The sequence below is a fragment of the Rattus rattus genome, chromosome 6 (genome assembly GCF_011064425.1).
Source record: "Rattus rattus isolate New Zealand chromosome 6, Rrattus_CSIRO_v1, whole genome shotgun sequence".
Taxonomy (NCBI): Eukaryota; Metazoa; Chordata; class Mammalia; order Rodentia; family Muridae; genus Rattus; species Rattus rattus.
The window spans coordinates 98,346,411-98,372,102 of NC_046159.1; the positions used below are offsets into that span (position 1 = coordinate 98,346,411).

A 25,692-nucleotide genomic window follows, 5' to 3' on the forward strand; every position below is an offset into this window, starting at 1 on the left:
TGAAAGAAGTATAAGCGAGGGTGAATCCCAGAAAAATAAGAAATAAGGGATAATATTCATGATATGAAAGCATGACAGAATCATAAAGTAACACATATATGGTTTACACACAAACGTAGAACTATGCAAAACAGCGTAGTTAAAAGAAAAATCGCGAAAATGCCATGTCTCAGGCAGGGAAGGGCAGAAATGAGACCCTCCAATATGGTATTCAAGCCTTATTTTTACCCACAAAATGGTCAGGCATTTATTTCATTATCTTGTAGGTTAGATCACTTTGGAATGATATACATTCTTTTTATTCTTAAATCTTTAAAGTGAAGCAAAACAAAGTAAAGAGCCGAAACGCAATCAGTTTGCAAATCCATTGGAGAATGGCTTTAAGGGTTCGTCCTCCATGTTTCCTCGATTGTCTAATTGGCAAGATCATTTTTTCTCCCTCCCATTTTGTCCTTTGGGGCTCCCTTCACTTCAGGTTGGGCCAACCCAGGAGGCCAGCTGGGGGATGTTTATCTGCCAACTGGATAATCTAAGCCCCTACTGCTGCAGGCCAAAGACATTGCAGACCTGCGCTCTCCAGCAGCCCCACACCCATTTCAGCAGCACCCTGCCCACATCTTCCCACCCACCTCTCAGAGCAAATTCACTCCAGGCCCCTGAGTGCTTAAAGGACAGGGAGAGGACTTTTACCTGGGGGCGGGGACAGGAGGCTAAGCATAGCCCGTGGCCTTTAAAGAATTGTGCGTGGAGCCTCCCTCCTGAACCTCTATGATTCCTTTGGTCAAATCCCAGTGGCTTCCTTTGATCAAATCCCAGTGGCTCCCCGCTGAACACAAACCACTCAACAGGGAAATGGGGATGGCGGGGAGGGGGTTCCTGGCTGGCGAACGGATAACAATGCAGGAAGACTAAAGGCGTTATCTAAAGCAGTGGAAAGCTCAGAAAGGGACAGAGAGGAAGGTCTCAAGGTGGAATGCATCAGCCACCTCAGCACGCCCGGGGTGCCCACATCCCCCACGCAGCCCCCCAAGACACTCGCTACCTCCTGTCCCCTTTCCCACGAAGCCCCCCACCCTTCTGGCAGTGGCCTTTGTCATCGAAGCCCTCTCCTGGTGCAGACCCAGTCGCTAACCCCATTCACTCTACCTCGGTCGGAAGTGCTGGTTCGGAGGCACAACAGCTACGGAGGAGGCTTCCCAAGGGGAAGAAGCTTCGGGCCTGCAAGGGAGTGGGCGGTGGACCAGTAGTTGGGGGACGTGGAAAGTCACTGGCACAGAAGGGGAGCAAGCAACGGGCCGTCCTGAGAACTGATTGGTCACACGGGGATGTGGGCGGTGCTCAGCTCCCTGCTGCCAGATCTCAGAGGCTCTCCTTTGTGTCAATTTCTGTTCCAGGATGCAACCCTGTATCTGGGATGGAGATGAAGTTCCAACTCCTTGGTGTGCAACTGGCCAATTTGTAAAACAAGCAAACGAACGAACGAACGAACGAACGAACGAACGAACGAACGAACGAACGAACGAACGAACGAACGAATCAATAAATGAATGAAGAAAGAAAGCTTAACACTTTGAACAAATAGAACATTGATAAAACAATAGAGCTTTGTCAGAAATTATGCACAATTACATTAAGAGGAAAAAATAAATCTATGGGTCCTATATTAAATTTAATGCGACAGTCAAGTTTTGGTAAAAGAGAGTGTGATTACATTTTGTTATATCTTATGTAAAAGGGAGACTAAAAGTGAACACATCAGCACTCACAACCACCGAATTAATATAAAATAGAACCCAGTGTCCTGTGACTAGTTAGGTAAACCAGGGAAAATCCTGGCTTTTTAAAAATAAGTTTTGCTGCATAGTTTCCCTCAACTACACCTGTTCATCCATCGATGTAGCCATCTTTTATTTAATTATCATGTATGTGTGTGTGTGCGCGCGTGCGCGCGCGCGTTTCTGTACATACTCGCATGTGTGCCAGTTTTTAACGAGGGAGTGCACTGTGTCACAGCCTCCGTCTGCATGTGGTGGTCATAGGTCCATCTGTAGGATACAGTTCCTTCCTTGTACAGGTCCTGAAGATCAAACTCAGGTTGTCAGACAGGACAGAGAGAACCTTTACCTGCTGAGCCATCTTACTGACCCAAACATCTGGAGTTGGAAGATGTTGCATCTTTTGTTTCATGAACTAGGAATTCTATCAGTTAATAGTGGCTGCTACTACAGTTTGCCAGACAAGGAGATGAGTTCAGGAACACCCTTCTGGCATCTTATAATTCTGTCCATCAGAAGCCCGGCACAGGCCCCATTGGGCAAAGCTACCATTCTTTCTGGAAATTCAAAGGGAGAATTCATTTCCCTCCCTTCTCTAGCTTCCAGGGAATGCCTTAAATTATCTGACTTTCCCTGCTCAGGGACCTGTCCTGTCTGTAGAGGCATGGACTCATCACTCCATACTTCTGGTATGGCCTCTTCTCAGCTTTCTGATGTTCTCAGTTCCTTAGGTACCCTGGTGTCCATTCCACTGGTCCTATCCAAATGACTTCTCAGCTCAAGGTCAGATAAACTAGCAAGCCTAATTCCATCTGGACTACCACTTCTTGGTCCTGAAACATTGCATCCTAACAAGCTCTAGAATGATATATGGTTTCTATATATGGGGTCATTTGTCTTTCACCAGAGGTATATTGGGATGGCTTTTGTCCTGTTCTGTGATATTTTTTTCTCTATCAGGGTTAAAATAGGACTTTACCAGTACATGTGACAAAGATCATATAAATGTCTGAAAGGGGACAGGTAATTGCAGACATGGATGATTGCATCATACTGCCACATTGATGGGCTTTACTCTGTTGTGACTAGGACATCCTCCTTGCAATGTGGGGACCTTCATCACTGACCTTCAGCTCGCTGGTACCTAGCTCAACATCAAATCATTCTCTGGGGGACTTTGTCACAGCTCCATACACACCCAGCCCTTGTGTGCCCATTCCTCCTCTGACCGTTACTTACATCTTCTTTGCCAAGTAGTACTGGGCCCTGGAGAGAAAAAAAAAAGGGGAGCCAGCACCAGGCTCCTAGCATATTTCTGAAACTCTCTGGGAATTTGAGGAGACCTTTCTCACACATTGTCACAGTGTGCTTCAGTTGTAACCTGACTGACTGTAGCCTGTTCCGCCCCAATTCTAGCTGGCCTCTCGTCGTCAACTTTCCTTTTGAGGCCATGTCTCTCTGCCATTCAGTCCTCTTTTCTCCTCTGGATTGCTCAGCTTCCTCCCTGAGAGAGTGCAGTTCCATAGGCAGAGTGTGTAGTGGGCAGATCATATCAACAGAACACTTGCCTTGATCTCTAAGAAGCACTTATTACCACTTCAACTTCTGCCGCTTTAAGAATTGGAACACGCTGTGATAATGTGTAAGAAAAGTCTTCTAGAATTCCAGGCCCCCCATTCCCTCCTTTTCTCCAGGGCCCAGCACTTCTTAGAAAAGAGCATGTAACTCTCAAAGAAGAGCAGAAGCACTAGAGCCAGGAGAGGATGGGCTGTGACAAGGACCTCAGCAGTGGAGGAAAGTATAGCCTATGTTTTCTCCATACTGATCAGGGAAGAGCTCCTTGCACTGACAATGTGTCTGTTCATCCCCCAAGATGCTGAAGATGGGGTGGGGGAAGGAATGGAGAGAGGGAGGGGTGGCTCCCCAGTGATCATAGGCTAGGGAGAAGAGGACCTAGTTCAGTCTGTTTGCCACACAAGCATGAAGGGCTGAGTTTGAGCCCAAGTAAAAAGCTGGATGTAGTGGCACAGGCTTGTAATCCCAGAGCTAAAGAGGCAGGGACAGATGAATCCCTGTGGCTTAATGGACAACCAGTCTAATCTACGTGGTGAGCTTTGGGCCACTGTCTAAAAACAAAATGAAACAAAACAACTACAACAACAAAGTTAAGATGAATGGATCCTGAAAATGTACACCCAAGTTACCCTTTGGCCTCCACCTATATCCACACATCAACACACACACACACACACACACACACACACACACACACACACACACACACACACACACACACACCAACATACACACGTATGCAAGCACTTAAGTTTCATTGTTATCCTCTATTTCTATCTGTACAAACTCTTTCTTACCGCCTGTATTTTGGAGTTCCTTTGTCCACAGAGGAACAACCCAAACTAAAAATGTTCCCTTACCTCATGTGTGTGAGGAGAGGACTACAGACATGCATTCTCTTGGTCATCTTCTTTGAGAGGAGGCTTTGGCAAGAGAGCAATGCAACTGTCTTGGCAGGCGAGCACCAGCTCAGCTCCAAGGAGCCCTGGTCTGCTGGAAACAGGTAGTAATCTGCAAACACCCATCTCCACAGCTCCTCTCACACAAGTCTGATCCACAGACAGACCAGATCCCAGCAGCTCTCACTGGGGTAGCCATATAAATTAGTGTCTGACCTTTGAAGGCATTTGGGTTTGTAATCCTATCTCTAGTGGTTCACTGCATGATGTCCCCCTTGGTGGGTAAAGGGCAGTCCCAGCAATGTGGCGACTTGAGTTGAGAAAGGGACACAGAATTGCAAAACACTTGGAAGGTCTCCAAAAGAAAAGCCATGTGTTAGGCATCTGGTGGACTCCCTAGGCTTTCAACATTAGAAGTAGTAGGTAGCAGGCACTCATACCACAGTCCTCAATTCTGAGAGTAGGAGGTACAATTGTTCATTTGGATCCCACCTCACATTGAGGATCCAGTGACTGTCACCAGACAAACATTGCACCCTAGGACAAGTGAGCAGGTGGTAATGAGATGTGTCCTAGGGCACTAGTACTTTACATTTAGAGCTATTTGTAGCAATGATGCTTGGCGGCATTTGATGAGGAAGTCATTGAGCTTTGTGCTTTTAATAGCTCAATAACTGGATTCTTTTTGCACTATCATTGCTATGATGGTTAATGCTATAGATCAGTTTAGCTGGAACATGTACTCCCTGTTTATCTGGATGGGCACATTTATGTGTGTTTCTATGAGAGTAATGAAGGAAGATTATTCTTCCTAATGATAGTCTGAATATAAGAAAAAGGTTGACTTTCCCACAACTAATAGATTCTTCCTATCCAATTGCCTTCTAAGTGGGACATTGCCTTTCCCCATCTTCTTTCATTTTTGAGACAAGGTTTTGCTGTGTAGATTGGGTTAGCCTCAAGAATCACAGAAAATCACTTGCCTCTGCCTCCCTATCCTGGGATCAAAGGTGAACACTGCCATACCCAACCTGAGACATTAGTTTTAATCTTGTGGATGTGGATGGAAAAAAATGCTTTCCTGGATCAGACCATGTTGGCCTTCAGCTCCCCTGATTCTCGGACCTTTGGGTACTAACTGAACCAAATCATTGGCCTTCTAGGTCTCAAACTTATCAACAAACCTTGAATTCCTCAGAATTGGTTAGGCTTTACAACTATAAGAGTAGATAGATTTCTTATAATCAGTTTTTTTTCATAATGATTTCTATATGTCCATGCACGCACGCGTGCGCGCGCGCGCACACACACACACACACACACACACACACCATATACATGTCTACACATGTGACTCTTTATATTGTATAACTTTGAAAATCTGAAAGACAATCCTCTCATTTTAGATTATTCCTTTAGAACCATAGCTATCAAACACTTCTAAATTTGTATTAATTTTGAAATTGGATATATATTTCAAACAAAACTGTTATTTATAATCAACTGTAAGATCAACATCTCTAAGAATTTTGGGACATTTAAGATTCCAAATTGGATTTTAATAAAACAAAATCTTGTCCATGTTATTGTCTTTGTGAATAACTCAACTCTAAAGATAAGATAATAAAGGCCAATCTTTCTGCCTAATCTCACGCAAGGGCAAGAACAGTGACCTTTGCTCCCCATGACATTACACTGTGATGTACTTTGAAGACAACCTGTTCCAGGGAGACACAGAATTAATGGCCTGCAGCTGCTTCTTTAGACACTGATTATGAGATACAATCTAGTAACAGATGCTTTTGAATGCAGAGAAAATCAACTCCATTTTATTAGAGAGGTGCAGGACAAAGGATTCTGTGAAATTGCTCCTGATAGAAGCCACCATTGGCTTCTGAAAATCACCCACATTGTAGCACAGTTTAAAGAGCAGAGAATGCTTACACCTGAGCATTTGAGATCAATTTGTTTAAATGATGTTCCAACACCCTCTGAGTATCAATCCCTTTTCATAAGTAATACAGACCAACAAAATGCCTACTATTTGTTACATTTCGAATTCTCAGATCCAGTTTGAGGTTAGTCAGTTGTCCCAAAAATATCATTTATGACTGTGGGGCATGTGACATTTGAATGTCTCATATCTTCAGTCTTTCCTTGGCTTTGATAGCCTTGGCATTTTTGAAGATTCTACATATCTTCAGTGAAGGATCATTATTTATTAGACTAGAAGTGAGGCTTCCTCTTCATTATAAGAACAAGAGTTATATGAGGAGATGCATCTTCAGAGACATGATGGGGTAGGTGGGAGGGACTGCAATTGGGGGTGGATGTGTGTCTGACTACAGGAAGTTTACAGGAGCTTTTCTTTTCTTTTATTCTTTTTTTATTAGATATATTTCTTTACTTACATTTCAAATGTTATTCCCTTTCCCCATTTCCCGTCCATAAGCCCCCATCTCCTCCCCTCCCCCATACAGGTGTTCCCCCCGTCCATCCCCCTTTACTGCCCCCCCCCACATTCTCCTGCACTGGGGGTCCAACCTTGGCAGGACCAAGAGCTTCCCCTTCCACTGGTGCCCCAACAAGGCTATTCTCTTAAGGAGCTTTTTAATGTGAGGGGAATTCACAGTTTGTTCTGCCTTTTTAAAAAAAAATAAAATAAAAGTGCTTAGCATTCTACTGACTTACATTATTCTGTTTTAAAATATTAAGTTCTCTCTGAGGCACTGAATCTGAAAAAGTTTCCGCTTGGAAGTACTTTTTTAATGCATTCTTACAAGTTTCTACATCTGTCAGGCTGTCAAAAATGATCAACAAGTGGATATTAGATAAAGAAGTACACAGAAAAAAGGAAAGGCAGGATACTGTCCACTAAAATAAATAAACACAGTGTCAAAAGACGAGCTGCTTTCTTTGATTGTAAACTTTTAGTCATGAACCCTGTTGATGCAAGAATATTAAGATCAAATAACAGGGACCATTGTCTTCGGCTTCAAATGGGTGGGGAAAGGAGAAAATTTCCTTTTGGCAAAGTAGCCAGAAATAAGCAAATATGATTTTCCAGTGAGATTTAAATATTGGGCAAAAAGATTGTGGGAAAAGCAGAAGGAAGATGAGCAATGCTTTTGAGAGAGGATATTTACGTCAGAAAATTTCTAGGCTGTTTTCCTAACAATGCATGAGGTTTGGTGTGCTGCTCAGCTACTCTGACTTTAGTGACAATTAGGATGTTGACTTCAGGAACTGGAGCTGTGGAGAATAGCTACCTTTAAATGTCAAGGAGTATCTCAGTGCTCTTCCTATTAAGAACATGGGCTGAATAGTTCAGGAAATACCAAAGGACAAATAAAAATCAGAGCTTCTTACATTTCTTTCCACTAAGAATTTAATTAGAAAGATAAAATAAATCTCCTTCATTGTAAAAGAAAGCTATTCAACATTGTTAAGTACTTATTTTTATTTTTTTCTTAAAAAAACAGTTCTAAGCTGAACCTTACTGGTTAATTTGAACTTTTCAAGATTTATAGAGTTGGCAAGATGGCTCGGGGGTAAATGTTCTTGCCTCCAATCTGACAACCAGATTCAATCCCAGGGATGGACATGGTGGAAGGAGAAGACCCAATCACAGGTTGACCTCTGACCTCTGAATGGACACTGTGGCACATGTATGTGCACACACACAACAAATAAAACGTAATATAAAAACATTCATGATTTTTAATTTTGAAATAGAAATTTAGAGGAAGTTGCAAAAGGAACCATAGCTTCATGTGTTACAAACAGGAAGCAGAGTCAGCATACTTTGCAAAGCTGATTGGAGCTTCCCTGCTTTTGAGTATGCACCTTTGTACACATAACTATAACATTTTATGTCATTATGTGAGTAAGTTTGTGTGCACACCAATCAATACTTAGAACTGGTCCATCACGACTCCTTTGTTTACTTCCTTATAGTGCACACATCCTTACAAATACAATGTCTGAACATTGTATGCCAGATACTGTTCTGGGTACTGGAAATATGTTAATAACTAAGTCCTCAATCTAAGTAGATAGAAAATAAATCATTTCTCTATGACAAGAACTTCAAGTCTTTGAAGAAAGAAATTGAAGAAGATCTCAGAAGATGGAAAGATTCCCATGTTCCTGGACTGGCACGATTAATATAGTAAAAATGGTCATTTTGCCAAAAGCTATCTTCAGATTCAATGTAATCCACATCAAAATTCCAACTCAATTCTTCATAGAGATAGAAAGAGCAATTTGCAAATTCAGTTGGAATAACAAAAAAAAACCCAGGATATCGAAAATTATCCTCAACAATAAAAGAACTTCTGGGAGAATTACCATCCCTGACATCAAGCAGTATTACAGAGCAATAGTGATAAAAACTGTATAGTATTGGTACAGAGACAGGCAGATAGATGAGTGGATTAGAATTAAAGGCCCACAAATGAACCCACACACCTATGGTCACTTGATCTTTGACAAAGGAGCTAAAACCATCCACTGGAAAAAAGATAGCACTTCCAATAAATGGTGCTGGTTCACCTGGAGGTCAGCAGGTAGAAGAATGCAAATCGATCCATTTTTATCATCCTGTACAAAGTTTAAGTCCAAGTAGATCAAGGACCTCCACGTCAAACCAGATACACTTAACCTAAAAATGCGGGGGAAGAGCCTCGATCACATGGACACTAGGAAAAATTTCCTGAACAAAACACCAATGGCTTATGCTCTAAGATCTGGAATTGACAAATGGGACCTCATAAAACTGCAAAACTTCTGTAAGGCAAAGAACACGGTCATTAGGACAAAATGGCAACCAACAGATTGGGAAAATCTTTACAAATTCTATATCTGATAGATGGCTAATATCCAAAATATACAAAGAGCTCAAGAGGTTAGACTCCAGAGAGATAAACAACCCTATTAAAAATGGGGTACAGAGCTAAACAAAGAATTCTCAGCTGAGGAATATCGAATGGCTGAGAAGCACCTAAAAAATGTTCAACATCCTTAGTCATCAGGGAAATGCAAATCAAAACAACCCTGAGATTCTACCTCATACCAGTCAGAATGGCTAAGATCAAAAACTCCGGGGACAGCAGATGCTGGCGAGGATGTGGAGAAAGAGAAACACTCCTCCATTTTTGGTGGGATTGCAAACTGGTACAACCTCTCTGGAAATCAGTCTGGCAGTTCTTCCCAAAATTGGACACTGCACTACCTGAGGACCCAGCTATACCTCTCTTGGGTATATACCCAAAAGATGCCCCAACATATAAAAAAGACACGTGCTCCACTATGTTCATAGCAGCCTTATTTATAATAGCCAGAAGCTGGAAAGAACCCAGATACCCTTCAACAGAGGAATGGATACAGAAAATGTGCTACATCTACACAATGGAATATTACTCAGCTATCAAAAACAATGACTTTATGAAATTCATAGGCAAATGGATGGAACTGGAAAATATCATCTTGAATGAGGTAACCCAATCACAGAAAAACACATATGGTATGCACTCACTGATAAGTTGATATTAGCCCAAAAACTTGAATTACTCAAGATGCAATCCACAGACCACATGAAGAAGAAGGATGACCAAAATGTGGATGCTTCACTTCTTCTTAAAAGGGGTAACAGAAATATCCACAGGAAGGGATATGGAAGCAAAGTTCAGAGCAGCAACTGAAGGAATGGCCATCCAGAGCCTGTCCCACATGTGGCCCATATATATACAACCACTAAAACTAGATAAGATTGATGAAGCTAAGAAGTGCATGCCGACAGGAACTGGATATAGATCTCTCCTGAAAGACACAGCCAGAGCATGTTAAATACAGAGGCGAATGCTAGCAGCAAACCACTGAACTGAAAATTGGACCCCCATTGGAGGACTAGAGAAAAGATTGAAAGAGCTGAATGGGCTTGCAACCCCATAAGAATAACAATGCCAACTAACCAGAGCTCCCAGGGACTAAACCACCACCCAGAGAGTATACATGGACTGACCCATGTCTCCAGCTGCGTATGTAGCAGAAGAAGATGGCCTTGTTAGGCACCAATAGAAGGAAAAGTCCTTGGTCCAGCCATGGTTGGACCCCCAGTGCAGAGGATTGTCGGGTTGGGGGGGCGGTAAGGGGAGGTGGATGAGAAGGGGAACACCCTTATAGAAGAAGGGGAGGGGGAGGGTTTAGGGGGCTTATGGACAGGAAACCGGTAAAGGGAATAACATTTGAAATGTAAATAAGAAATATCATGCTATCTTTAAAAAAAAGAAAATAAATCATTTAAAATGTGAATAGTATATGTTAAGTGATGGGCATCATAGGATGAAGTAGTTTTTAAAATGGCTGTAAAGAATTGAGCATGCACACAGCTGCCACTTTTTTTTCACACAGACAGATAAGGAAGATACCATTGTCAGCATTTCATGCGAATAAAGGTTTACAGTGATTAAATGGTTTACTTAGGGCTGTAAAACAAAGAAACTATATATGTAAGTTCAAAATTTTATAAACACTGCAGCAAAAACGTTCTATGTCCAGGCCATTACCAGCTCTTTTTAAATGTTACTTTTTATTTCTGCACAGTAATTTGTGGTGGCTCTCTGGAACACAAGCTAAACCATGTACTGCCTTGGAAAACAATTCTTGTCTTGTAGGTTATGACAAAACCTGTACTGCTATTCTGTGAGTTCTGAGACCTTCATTATTTTCTCCTTTATCGCCCCACATAAAATTGGTCATATTATCCTGTCCCTTTTATAATAACGTCTATTATATTTCTGCGAGCTTTGCTCTGGCTTGCAGTTAAATTCCTGGGAATTACTTTGATCATTTTGGATCTTTCTTTTTAGATTTGTTAGGTAAAGCCAAGGTAGCATGCTTGCTTATTAGCCTAATTATTCAACATCACAAAAGAAAATTGAGCCGCTCTCCACAGTGGCTCAAGAGCTGTCTTCTGATCCTTTGCTCTGAGCCATCCTTCTATGTATACAAGTATATGAATCTCATCCCATGAGGCTTGAAAATATTTGGGAAAAAGTACATCTGTACAGACATTTTCAGACTTTCTTCCTTGCCACTGCTCCCTGACATTACATAGCATGGGCATTGCATCTTGTAAGGACTCTAAAGGTGACATAAAGATCATGGCAGAGGGTGGGTGCCCTCATGCGATCTATGCTATGCTGTCCTGTTCATGTCTAGTGATCTAATCTGGGAACTAGCTCCCAGTAGATAACTAAAGATGACAGTGATTTTCATTTGAGTGTGTTTTGTTGCTGTTGTCATTCATTTTGGTTTTGCTCTTTATAGGTTGCAAGAGATTGAAACCTAGGTCTTGAGCCTGATAAAATAGTCCACCACAGGGCTACAATACATCCCTATGACTTGTGGTGACTTACGACAATGGAAACTTACTTGGAAAAGAATGACACATTAGGAAATTTTGTACTTTATGAATATATAAATTATAATAATCAAGGTATTGTGTATCTAAAACAGCTTCAATAGAGTTATATCTAGTTTCTCCAGTGGCTATTCCAGCTCCCACTGGTCTTGGACAGTCTTCTACAAATCCTTCTTCCATCCTCTCTTGTCAAGATCTATGAGTTTATGATTAAAAAGGAAAAAAAGACAGAGAGAGAGAGAGAGAGAGAGAGAGAGAGAGAGAGAGAGAGAGAGAGAGAGAGGAAGGGGAGAGAGTGGGGAGGGAGGGACAAGCACAAGCCTTTAGGTTGGGAAGGAACTGGGCATGTGTTTTGGTGTTTTAAGGAATTATATATTTTACAAAACTTTGAAACTTCCCTATGGAAGCAAAGGGAATCAGGTGAGGAAATTTAGGAAAAACAAGGTGAGTGATACTGAGTTTCCCAAAGAATACAGACAGCCATAATAGAAATCTAAATGGATCTGGGTAAGTTGTTGCTGAGTGCTTATATTAGGGATAGAAGACAGACTTGGAAAGCTGTCTAGAGAGGCCACTGCTGACAGCCTGGGAGGCCTTGTCCACCTTATCTGGGTTGAGACATCATCTCCAGGGCAAGGTTGATGGAAACCAGCAGCTGCAGCAGCAAATAGCTCAGTCCAATGCCCAGGTTCAAGGATTTTGTAATCATCATTTGAAGGTCTTTCCCTTGTGGTTATAGCTTGTGGTAAATACAGTTCAGATGAACAAATAAAAAATAAAGAAAACAAAAGTTCTCCTTTTTAACTTTTTATTATAATATTTCAACATAAAAAAATTAAAGGAAAATCTCACTGGTTTACTCTCCATGTTTCCATCACTCATCATTATCCCTTACCACCCCTGGTGATTAGCCACAGAAGTAAACATGAGCTAAACTGAGTAGAAACTACATTACTAAGATGAACTACAAAGCCTATATAGTCTCTGAAAATCAGCCTCTGAGCTGATGGATACTGAAAAAACGTTCAGAATTGATTTGGTACCATTGATTCTGTGGAGACATCATTGTAATAACTGGGTCTGAACTTCATAATGTAATGAATCCCCCTGCTACCCTGGTTACTTTCCAACCTTGAATGTTTACCAAATCTGGAAACTGAGTTGTCTGCTACCTTTGGTGCCAACCTCAGCAAATTTTATTCTGAACATTTGCTCCTGTGTGTCTGCAAGGCATTTTGCCAAACTCTGACATGAAAGTACTTACGTGACAAAAACTAGATGAGCCTGTGCACCTCTACAGGACATATTGTCCTGGCTACTAGTGACCCTGTTTTTACACTAGTGTCTAGGCATCTGCCTTTGGGGAATATTGTAATTCTAGATGCTGATATCTGCTCTTGTCTTTATTGGGTGAATGTTGTGTTCCTTAGTTTCTGTTGCCCTTACTGGATCTCAAGAGGGTGCAGTGGCTGTGTGTTATCACAGGAACACTTTGAGGAACCTGTTAGGTGTGGTCATTTGTGGTCTCAGGTACAATATGCTAGGTGTTAGAAATTGATACTTCGGAATATGTATGTACTAGCATAAGGGGTGGTTGAGGGGGTTCAGGGGAGGAAGGAAAGCAGAATGTTCAACAAGTATCTGATTAGTTCATTGGGAATGGCGGCAGAGAGTGAGGAGAGTCTATAGACTTCTGTTTTTAAAACACACTTTTAATAAGGGTTCTGAAATGATTTGATCCCCCTTCTAGTCCACCATCCAGCAGTAGAGGATCAAGGATAGTAAATAGGAAAAAGGGTTATGGACCTGTTTAGAAGTAGTTCCAATCACCGTTTGTTAGGATAACAGCAGTTGAGTTCAGTAGTGTTAGGATACCAAACATGAATCAGCATTGGTGGCATGAGCTTGCAGAAAGAGCCAGGCCTCCACCAAATCATCACAAGTCAGCAGGAGCATCCAGGACCAGCAGGAATGACAGGAGACCTTCTCTGCCCTGCCTCTCTCATCGAAGTGAAGATCAGCGAAGATGAAGATGCTTAGACCAACAAAGCATTTCAAAACTAGATATGCGGTATGCAGTCACTGTCCAATGAGTCCTATTTATACTTTCTCCAAACATCATATGTCTTCCCACAGGTCTTGCCTTGGGAAAATACAATGTGAGTTTGTCTTAGCAAAACAACACATGCCTCTGTATCACATGACATATCCAGAAACTTCCACTTCAAGAGGCCACAACAGATAATCTGCTATAGAGCTGAGGATGAGATTGGGTCATTGTATTTAGAGGAAAGAAGTGAAAGCCAAGATCCTTTTATAAAAAACTAAATTCATTTTTATTACTTATTCACTTTACATCCTGCTCACTGTCCTCCTCCTAGTTGCCCTCTCTCCACCATGTCCCTCTTCTCCTCTGGGAATGTGGGGACCCCCAAGGGTAGCCCCCTACCTTGACACTTCAAGTCTCTGTGAAGCTAGGTGCTTCCTCTCCACTGAGTTCAGACAAGGCAGAACTTAACCCACATACAGGCGACAGCTTTTTGGGACAGCTCCTCTTCTACTTGTTCAGGACCCACATGAAGACCAAGCTAAACATCTGCTACAAATGTGTGGGGAAGCCTAGATCTAGACCTGTATGTTCTTTGGTTGGTTGTTCATACTCTGAGAGCCCCAAGAGTCCAGGTTAGTTAACTTTGTTGGTCTTCCTGTGGAGTTCCTATCCCCTTTGGTGCCTGCAATCCTTTCTCCTGTTCTGTGCATCTCCAAAGTACATTCACTGTTTGGCTGTTGGGTGTCTGTTATCTGTCTGAGTCAGCTAGTGAGTAGCACCACTCAGATAACAACATGCTCCTGTCTGCAATCATGACAAAAGTATCATTGATAGTATTAGGGATTGGTGATTGCCCATGGGATGGGTCTCAAGTTGGGCCAGTTAGTAGTTGGTCATTCCTTCAGTCTTGGCTCTAATCTCTAACCCCTGTGCCTGCATTTCTTGTAGACAGGACAAATTTTGGGTTGAAAGTTTTTTGAGTGGGTTGGTATCTCTATCACACCCCTGGGGTACCTGCCTGGCTTAATGAGATAATCTCTTCAAATTCTATATCCCCAGTGTAGTGAGTCATAGCCAAGGTCATCTCCATTAATTCTTGGGTGTCTCTGTCTCAACTTGGAGATGTCCCCCAACTCCTCATCCCCATCAGTTGCAGGTTTTTATTAATTTTCACATAGCCATCTCTCATGTCCTCCTCCACACCCGATCCCTCCCCATATCCCTTCCCTCCCAGTTCTCTCCCTCCATATACCTCTTATGACTATTTTATTCCCCCTTCTAAGTGAGATTCAGGCTTCCTCATTTGAGCATGTGGAGTGTAACATGGTAACATGGTACCTGTATTTTACAGCTGATATCCACTAACAAATGAGTACAATCATGCATGTTATCTGGGGACTGGGTTAAATCACTTGGGATGATATTCTTAAGTTCCTTCTACTTGCCTACAAAATTCATGATGTCTTTGTTTTTAATAGGAAAGCAAAGATTTTATGGTTGGCTGGCCTATTGCTTCTCTGACAGGCTTGGTCAGATAGTTCCCAGGGAATGCCTCCTGGACTTGGGGACTGAGAAAAATGGATGGGTGGAAAGGGAGATTGGAGAAGATCTGTGTGATCTTCTGGGGAGGAAGGTGAGGCCACAATAGCTGATCTGCTACCAAGCTCAGAGCAAGAATTGGGTATTGGATTTGAAGGAGATAGGGGAGTGGAGATACACAGTTAGCCGACCTGCTTTCCTGGCTAGGAGTGGACAATGGGCTCCTAGGGAATGCCTGTTATAGATGAGGGCTGGGATAAGGGGATGAGTGAGGGGAATGAAGGTTGGAGAAGCAGATCTGCATGGTCCACTGGAGATGGGAACAGAGAGAAGGGGGAGACCACAGCAGTTGATTTATTACTGGCCTGATGTGGAGACTCTGGGTTTTCTTATAAATGGTGTTTGCCAGGCTGAAGAAATCCATCTCAAATTATTTAAGGGTGTGTTTATTATAGCTAGATGTAGAATGTAAAAAGTGCTTTTTCTGCTTCTATTGGGCCAGTCATATGGTCTATCCTTAGTCTGTTGATACCTGAACCACACTGATCAGTTTGCAAGCATTCGTCTAAATTTTCCATCATGCTGTATTATGTTTTCCACATAATCCCTGATTGAATTCATTGGTGTTTTGTTAAGACTTTTGTATTGTGTTAAGTAGGGATTTGGGCTTATAGTTTTTCTTTTTGCAACATTAGTTTTTCTTTTTTAGTATGAGAGTAGTCTTCTTATCATATCAGTTTGCAAATGTCTCCTGTTATGAAAGTATGTTTGTAAAATTTCTTTCCCTTCAGATTTAAATTTGTTCTTTTTTTATTCATTAAGCTAGAGGCTGTAATCATTGTCAGGCATGGCAATCAGAGCGGACATGGTGGAGAAGATTAGTTTGCATCATTCCTCTCCTAGGAAGCAGAGACAAGGAAGTGCCTGCCCTTATTCTGTCCAAGTCCCCAGTTCAATGCATCATGGTGCCCACACTCAGGATGGGTTGTTTCCTCTCAACCAGTCCTCTGTGGAAAAGCCCCCATAGGCACTCTCACCGGTATGTCTCAGTGTTCTAGCCGATTCAGATAAAGCCCAGCTGATAGTCAAGGCTGACCAGCATGGATATAGCCTGTCTGGGTGAATGCTCTATTACATGTGCAGCTAAAATGTACTTCCATGTTATTGACTTGCTCACTCTCCTAGTGGCTATTGGAGCAGGTTGTTTGGCAGTGAAGTTTGTTTCATTACCTCAGAATTTTTATTCTTACTAAAAGATTAGAGTTAATGTCTTCAACTTCAAAACTGGGTATGTCTGCTTTTTTCTTGTCAGCTACTTTGACCAGCATAATAGAAACATTTGCCTTCATGTACTCTGCTTGAGTATTTAGTACTCCACTTCTCCAAACCAACATTGTCTATAAGCCCACTATAAATGTAAAATAACTTTGAGACTACATGGACAGTTTGTTGTGAATAAAAAATTATAACTAACAAAATTAAATATTCTGATATCTATATTAAGTTATGTGAAAAGTTTTATATTAGGAGTATAAACATTTTTTTCATTTCTCTGTTATATAAAGAAAGCATTGTGTTTTAATTCTACATAATGAACACAAACTGAATTATAGGGAAGGCCTCTTTTAATATGATTCAATAAAAGTAATATTTTAATAATGAAGATATGGGACACTGTGCTCAGTGTCCCAGCCTGATGATTTATCTTGGAATGACTTGGAGAATTTGTTTTTCAATCATACCACACAATGCCCCATGAAACTGTCCTGGTGGGGATCTATCTCAGGGGTGGACCACTTACTAACATGTGCAAGTTCCCAGGTTCAATTTCTAGATCTACCCTAACCCCAGAAAAAAGAAAACCAAGACAAAGAAAGACTTGCAGTGCCAGTGCAAATGGTCTCTTTCCACTTCCGCTGTTTCTTTCAATGCACAAGTGTGCAGTTGGAGAGAAGGTGGTAGAGTTAGACCAGGGTCAAATGGATATGAGAATAAAGGGAGCCAGCAGCCATTATTTTTGGAAAAAATAATGAAGATATGGTGTTTAATGTATATATTAAATGTACATACAAAACAGTAGCATATAACTAATTTCTCTATCATATCAAGGAATCCCATTTTCTACTCTTGTCTGATCTGATTGAAAGGTCCAAAATAGGGTCAAGATTATAGTTTCAAAATACATTTTTGAAGCCAGGCTATACTGCACATATCTTTAGAGAGGGGCATTCAGAACGAAATGCAAGATGAGTGGACCTTGAGCTCTTGTTCACCATTTCTCTAACATTACCAGGCATAAATTTCTGTCTTAGAAATCAAAGTTGGCCAGTGAAGATGCAGAGTTTCCCAAAATTGTCTTATGTTATCTAAGTTGTTCTTCAGCCTTTCTGAAATGATGCAGATTCTAGCACAATCCTGGCTGTTAGTCCTGTCCTACATCCAGACCATTTCCAGTATCCAGTCCAAGAGAGATGATGCGCACTGAGCCACAGATCCAGTACAAAGAGGGAAGGAGGAAGGCTTCCCACACTTGTGCCTCCTACCTCATTATGGTTGCCCTGTACGATGGCATAGCCATCTTACTATCACTCCAGTCCCTCTATCCTTCAAGGAAAGTTGATTTCTCGGTCTATGCAATTATGACACTGACACTGAACCCTCTGATTTACAGTCTAAGGAATAATGAAGTGGAAGGGGCTTGGCAGAAACTACTGGAACACTTCTACGGATTCACATCAAAACTGAAATCATGAGCATTACTGGATAAAAGGACTTTGCTTCTATGTTCTGCATTGCCATGGTGATACAGGTGATTAGATTAGATACTGACACATCATGGCTGGTGATGTTATGCGCAGGCTGAGTGACTGCTAGGGAGTGTGGGTGTGGGTGTAATTTTGTGTCACAGCGGAGTATACATGGAGCTAATCATGCCTGTGATAGAACTTCCTGCACGTCGTCTCCACGTTGAGACTGACAGTAATTAATTCATCCTATTGTCTGCAATCACAGACCTGGTTAGTGTTATGTAGGATGAGGATGTTTCTTTTTAAACCAATTATGGAAAACAATTTTGGTGTTCCAATGGAAAAAAATGCATTTTCCCTTTTGAAGACTTCTTTAAAAAGTGGAAATCACACGTAATAATTGTATGATGAAGAGATATTTTTTTATCAAGGCTGATTGAAATGTTTTTCTATGGTTCCCAGTACTTACATGTACCATGTCTGTTTAAGTACAGAAAAGGATAAATGGTAAAGGGTCAAGGGAATCTTACTTCTCTGATAAGAATAAAAGCAAAGGGTGTTTGCACAGGAGGCTAGTATTGCCAAAGGCTGTCTTTTAGATAATATATTCAGTTTGAGAAGAATTTTTCTGAATATATAATAGTTGTCACATACACTCATAAAATGGCCCATTGAACTCTATAAATATGTATAATAATTGTTAATTAGCTGAAAATGTAACAAAAAATACTAAAACTTTCTGATGTCTCTGATGCCTAAAATTTCACAGCCTTTCTCTGAAATGTGCGAAACAATATTGTTACCTTAGACACTAGATAGTATATATAATGTTAGAAATATTGTTAGTCTAAAAAGGCACATGGTCAGTGTCTTGATAAAGAATTCCAGAGTGCACAATTTAAAGTTCATGTCATCTCAAGACTCTTTGATATTTGATTTGAATTTTTCTCAAGTGTGATACTATTCTAAGTTTTGCAAGATAGGCAGACATCTCACAAGATGACAATGCCAACCAACTAAGTTTTGGTTGACTAGAATTTACAATACCAGTCAAATATCTACAGCATGTTGCTCACACTGGATGGTTTAGAAGACTCCATAGTAATTCCTAAAATCTAAGGGTGTGGTTCCATGGTAGTGATGCTGGATGAACGAAATGATGGGTTAATGATGTTGCAAGTGTTACATAGTGTGCCTCTCATGTAAGAATCTTCCTGTTCAAAAGAACCCAAGGACCAAGTATGATGTGACTTGTAGCCCCAGAATTTGAGAGTCTGGGGCAGAAGAATCGTGGGATTGAGACCTTTGGTGGTTTGTTTATTTATTTATTTTTTTACTTTTTTTTTAACAGTCCAGTCATTACCCCCATCCAGGTCTGCCCTTCCACAGTTTCTCACCCCATTCCTCCTCCCCAAGAGGATGTGTCCCCTCTACCAGGCCTCCTCACTCCCTGAGGCCTCAAGTCTCTTGAGGGTTAGGCGTGTCTTCTCTCACGGAGGCCAGACCAGGTAGTACTCTACTGTATATGTGTTGGGGGCCTCAGACCAGCTCTTGTATGCTGCCTGGTTGGTGGCTCAGTGTCAGAGAGATCTCAGGGGTCTGGATTAGTTAAGAGTGCTGGTCTTCCTATGGGGTAGCCCTCTTCCCCCTTTCAGCCTTTCCCTAATCCAACCACAGGCATCCCCGACTTCAGTCCATAAGTATCTGCATCTGTCTTAGTCAGTTGCTTATTGGGCCTCTCCAGGGACAGCTCTGCTAGGCTTCTGTCTCTAAGCACACCATAGCATCAGTAATAGTGTCAAGCCTTGGAGCCTCCACTTGAGTTGGATCCCAAGTTGGGCCTGTCACAGGACCTCATTTCCCTCAGTCTCTTCCCCGTTTTTGTCTCTGCAGTCCTTTTAGACCACAACAATTCTGGGTCAGAGTTTTAGACTCTGGAATGACAATCACATCCCTCCACTTGATGCTCTGTCTTTCTGCTGGAGGTGGATTCTACAAGTTCCTACTACCCACTGTTGGGATTTTCATCTAAGGTCCCTCCTTGTGAGTCCTGAGATTCTTTCACTCCTGGTGTTGCATATTTCCATTCATTCTGCTGGTCCTCAGGGTTTGACTCCTGCCCCCCTCCCCAATACCAAATTATGTTCCCCCTTTCCCCTCCCTCTCCCCTCTCCTACCCATTTTCCTCCCTCCCTCTGTCCTCTGTGATGGCTTTCTTCTCCCTTCCATGTGAAATTGAAGCATCCTCACCTGGGCCCTTTTGCTTCTTGAGTTCTGTGGATTTTATCCTGGGTATTCTGTTCTTTTTGGCTAATATCCACTTAATAGTGAATACATACCATGCATATCCTTTAGTGTCTGGGTTACCTCACTCAGGATGATATTTTCCAGTTCTGTCCATTTGCATGCAAAACTCAAAATGTCCTTGTTCTTATTAGCTGAGTAGTATTCCATTGTGTAAATGAACCACATTTTCTATATCTACTCTTCCATTGTGGGGCATCTGGATTGTTTCCAGCTTCTGTCTTACACAAATAAGGCTGCTGTGAACGTAGTGGAGCACATGCCCCTGTGGGATGGTAGGGCATCTTTTGGGTATAAGCCTAAGAGTGGTATAGCTGAGAAATCTCTCCCATACACTCATATGTTTTAATATTTAGGGTGGTTTTGGAACCTTTAGCAGGGACAGCATTCCCAGAGGAAGTATGCCATCTATAAATTTGACAATTTATAGCTTCACTTTACTTCCAGTTTTCTCTCTCTGCTTCCTGGGTGCCAGTGAAATGCCATCATCCAGCTTCCTGTTGGAGGTACCTGTGGTCGTTCCTTCCTCTCTATTATGAACTATCATTCTGTAACTGTAATTCAAAACACACTCTTTCTTCTATAAGTTGCCTTCAGTCATGGTATTTTATTACAGCAACAGAAAAGTAACCAATAAAAAGCCATCCTGGACAACATAACAAAAGTTTGTCTCAAAATAAAACATGAAACACATCTTGAAAGGGACAGAGTTGAAACCAGAAAACTGATAACAAAGAATCTAGAATATTAGCAATCTCAGCAAAAGAAAAGCCTGTGTCCAAGAACAATGATCAAAAACAGAGCGAAAGCCAAGTTATATGTAGACCAAGCACTTGTAGAGTGAGTATTGAGAAAGGAGTAAATGAGTCCCTAGGGGTCAGATTTTTACCAAGTTACCAGTTATTTAACTTCACTTCAAGAGCACTGGATAGCTGGTGAAGGTTTGGAGGTAGAGCTATGGCTCGATTAAATTTAGTATTTGAAATATCACCCTGGCAGATGAGCTGGAGGGAAAATCACCAGGAAAAGGATGAAATTGCTGTTTCAGGAACAACACTGAGATAGCAGACAAATCTGAACTGAGGTGTGGTGATGGTGCTGGGGTAAGCAGGTTAGACAAGCATAGCCAGATCTGCTCAGAGTGATTTCCATGTGGACAAACAGAAAACTGAGTCCTAAGCACATATGCTGATGAGAGGCTTGCAGGAAAATGATCAGAATAAGAAAAAAAAAAAGAGTGGGACCAAGCCAATCTACTAAATTAATAATGTGCATTAAACAGTAAAGGGGTAGATATAGTGAGGGCGGAAGACAGAGGGAAAATGAAAGAGAACGAGAGAGGGAGGGAGGAAAGAACTAGTTGTGGACACAGGGTATGAAAATCAAGAAACTTGATATTCAGATTTTATCTCAAGTTTCTTTGTTTCTTCCTTGGTTCCTAGAAGCTGATCTCGCTACTGGAATAATTTAAGGCTGAGTATACAAACTGTACTGCTGGTGATAGAATTTAGCAATGGGTGCATGAGCAAGAGAGAAAAGGAACATGTTAGTCCTGAGATGATAGACGGTTGTTTAACAGCACGGATGGGGAGATTAATTGTTGCTGGGCACTGAATATTGATTTTGGAATGTAAACAGTACTGTGAAAGTGCACTTAGATGTTCACTGGCACAGTTTCCCCTGCGCCTGAATATATAGGAGTTTATACTCCTACTCTCTGATAAATAAAGCCATCTTAGAATAATGATGAGAATTGGCTTTGTTTCCTCAGCAAGCAAGCAGGATGACTATTCACAGACTATCACATGAGGACTAAAATTCAGGCTTGGACTATTAGAGAACATCCCAAAACTCCATGAATATAGCTTCTGTAACCTTGAAGAAAAAAAATGTCTTCAATGGCATTTAAGAACAGAGGGAGATAGAGGGGACAAGGAAATATGGAAGTCTTCCTCTTGAGGGTTAGGAGTGGTGACAGCAATGAACACTAATGAGTTCCTTAGGGAACTCTGGCAGTCCCACGTTATTAATGCAGTCACTATTGTACTTCCTGAGATCTGCATGTGATATAATATGAAGACACTTTTGAACTTTCTCTCCAAGGTTTTCTTAAAATCTAGGCAAGTTTCAGGTGATTTCAGAGCCCTGGAGCTCAAGGAGTCAAGGACTCTTAAACACTATCATGTAAGCTTATGTGGAAAAAGGGTATTATGTTTCCCTTTTATTCTCTCTCTCTCTCTCTCTCTCTCTCTCTGTGTGTGTGTGTGTGTCTGTGTGTGTGTGTGTGTGTGTGTGTGTGAGAGAGAGAGAGAGAGAGAGAGAGAGAGAGAGAGAGAGAGAGAGAGAGGCAGGTTTGAGAACCATCCCTCTAAAAATGGGCATTTTTTACATCTCAAGAATGGAAGAACATGGAACTCCCTGCAGAAGGAAAATAGATTAGGTTATGTGCATGGACTGGGGGCTGGTGGGGATGGGAACAAAAGGGGTTAAGTGAAGGAGAGAGGGATGGAAGAAGAAAGTACAAGGAGAAAGCACTGAAATTGGGGCCATTTGGAAGCTGATGTGGAAACCTAATGAAGTGGAAGTTTCTGGTTTCTTTGGAGACTAAGTGGTGAAATGTGATTTTTTTTTTTGCTGAAGCTGACACATGAAGGGATGTTTTGATGTAACAGACACTTGAGAGGACATATGATATTTGGAAAGAGTATAAGTAGAACCACTGACTACACTCTTGTACTGGTTTGCCTTGCAACACTTTGCTGGTCTTCACTGATCTTCACTTCACATGACTTTGTAAAGGGAAATGGGCCAAAGAACTTCTCATTGTATTCTGACTACTTCTTGCCACTTCCACAGACTTGTGCCAATTTGACAGAGCCTCGAGGTTTCTTCTGCATTGAGCCACTACTACTGATTTGTGTTTGGTGTTTGCCACTTGCACTGGACTTCCACTACTGATTCGTGTTTAATGTTTTGGTCTGGTCACTAATATTCTGAAAACAAAGATTGGAACTGCTCCAAATAACTATTTCTAAATATGTTCACAACCCCCTTGTCCTATTAACTATCATTCTCTCTTACCTTTGGTCAGTGGGCTAGCAGGAAGATTGAAACATTAAAGAACCCTTTATTAAAGTAGGTTTTGAAAAATCTAAACCTATACCTAGTGATTTCTGGAACCTTCATGGAACATGTGAGGGTGACATAGCAAACTCTCCTAGTAATGTAGGATATGAAGCTTGAATGGGATATATTTTGTAATGCAACTGGCAAAACAAGACAAAACAAAAAACAAACAAAATAAATCAGAGTCAATGAAATGATTCCTAATGATATTCTGCTATGCTCATAGATCAGTGCCGAAACAATCACCATCAGAGATGCTTCTTCTAGCAACAGAGACCCACAGCCAAACATTAGCCAGAGTTTGGAGAATCCAAGGGTAGAGGAAGGGGAAGGATTTTTTGCAGCCAGAAGGATCCAGGATACCTAAAGAACATTGCCCACAGAATCAACTAAGCAGAGCTCATACAGACTCACAGAGATTCAAGCTGCAATCCGAGCCTGCCTGGATCTGTGCTAGATTCTCTGTATATATGTTGTGATTTCTTAGCTTGGTGCTTTTGTGAGACTCCTAACTCTGAAAGTAATGGTGTCTCTGACTTTCTTATCTGATCTTGGGATATTTTTCTTCCTACTGAGTTGCCTTGTCCAGTCTTGTTAAGAGGTCTTTGTACTTAGTCTTATTGTATCTTATTATTTTGTGTTTTCTTGATATCCCTGGGAGGCCTACTCTTTTATAAAGGAAAATGAAGGGATTGTAGATATGGGGGAGAAAAGGGTGTGTATGGGAGAACTGGGAGGAATGATGAGAAGCAAGGCTGTGGTCAGGATGTACTATATAAGAAAAGATAAATTTTTAAAAAATTTAAAAAAGAAAATAATTTTTCCCTCACATAATATATCCTGATTACAGTTTACCCTCTTTCTAGTCTTTTGTGTTCCTCACTACTTCCTTTCTCATCCAGATCCACCCTCTTCTTGCCATTCATCAGAAGACAAACAGGTACATGGACTCATGGCACACCAAGATGGACACACGTTCTGGACTCTGTGCTGCCAAGAAGCTGCACAGTCACAGACGAGACCAAAAGTGGGATGATAAACAACACAGAAAAGCCCACTTGGGCACATCCCTGAAGGCCAATTCTTTTGGAGTTACTTCTCATGTAAAGAGAATTGTAGTGGGAAAAGTAGGGGCTGAAGACAAACATCCAAATTCTGCTGTCAAGAAATATGTCAAGGTGTGACTAAGCAAGAATGCTAAAAGATCATAAGGCTCATGCCCAATAATGCCGGCTTGAATGTAACTGAGAAAAACAATAAAGTTCTGGTGGCGGGATTTGGTCAAAAAGTCATTCTGTAGGTGATATTCTTGAAGTCCGATTTAAGGTTGTTAAAGTAGATGATGTGTCTCTTTTGACCCTGTAGAAAGGCAAGAAAGAATGACCAAGATCAAATTTTGATGATGAAAACACAATAATGAATTTTTATATTCTAAAAAAACCTATAAAACAAAAAGGCTTCTAATAAATGAAAAAACATAAAATAAAATAAAACCAAAACTAACACAACTGAATTGGACAAAACAAAAAAGGGAAAAGAGCCAATAATAAGAAACAGAGACCCATTCATTTACACACTTGGGAATCCCATTTTTAAAAAAATTACATATATATACATATATATATACACACACATATATATATGTATATATATATATACATATATATATATATATATTCTATAGGAAAAAATAAGAAAACAGAGTGCTAACACATCTGAGAGCAGAGGTAAGACCATCACTTCTGCTCTGAGGGAACTGCCTGGAGCTAGCAGGACACAGGAACCCAGAAGCAGTCTAGGACAGGGCCCTTCCAGTTTCTGCCTGTGCCCAGAGCTGACCCAGTCTCACAGCACTCTGTTCCCAAATTCCATGGGGAAGAGGGCTGGAGTCTCAGAGTACAGACAATCATGAGATCTCAGGGGAGACCACACTTTTGCTTACATTTCTGACCCAAGAGGAACCTGCGCAGAGCCCTCTGGACACAGGAATCTAGGAACAGTCAAGGAGTGGATCCTTCCAGTCTTGCTTGTGCCAGAATTAAAAGCCAGTTGCCAGGAGAGCTGACACACCTGAGAGCAGAGGCAAGACCACCAATTCTGCTCCGAGGGACCCACTTGGGGTCCTCAGGACACATGAGCCCAGGAGCAGTATGGAAGAGGGCCCTTCCAGTTTCTGCCTGCACCCAGAGCTGATCCTGTGACACAGCTCTCTGTACCCAGATCCCACGGGTAGAAAGCTGGTCTCCAGGAGTGA

General features: G+C 41.5%; 1 protein-coding gene and 1 pseudogene across 1 annotated transcript in view; one reads left to right on the top strand and one right to left on the bottom strand.

Moving 5' to 3' along the window:
- Positions 1-1,272, bottom strand: part of LOC116903904 (TRPM8 channel-associated factor 1) — a 43,064-nt gene extending 41,792 nt beyond the window's left edge. Inside the window, exon 1 of the mRNA XM_032906672.1 lies at positions 1,147-1,272. The gene's annotated coding sequence lies outside the window, so the exon portion shown is untranslated. The remainder of the gene's footprint in view (positions 1-1,146) is intronic.
- A 23,131-nt stretch (positions 1,273-24,403) lies between these two features.
- On the top strand, positions 24,404-24,848 carry LOC116904394 (annotated as a pseudogene).
- Positions 24,849-25,692: the final 844 nt, after the last annotated feature.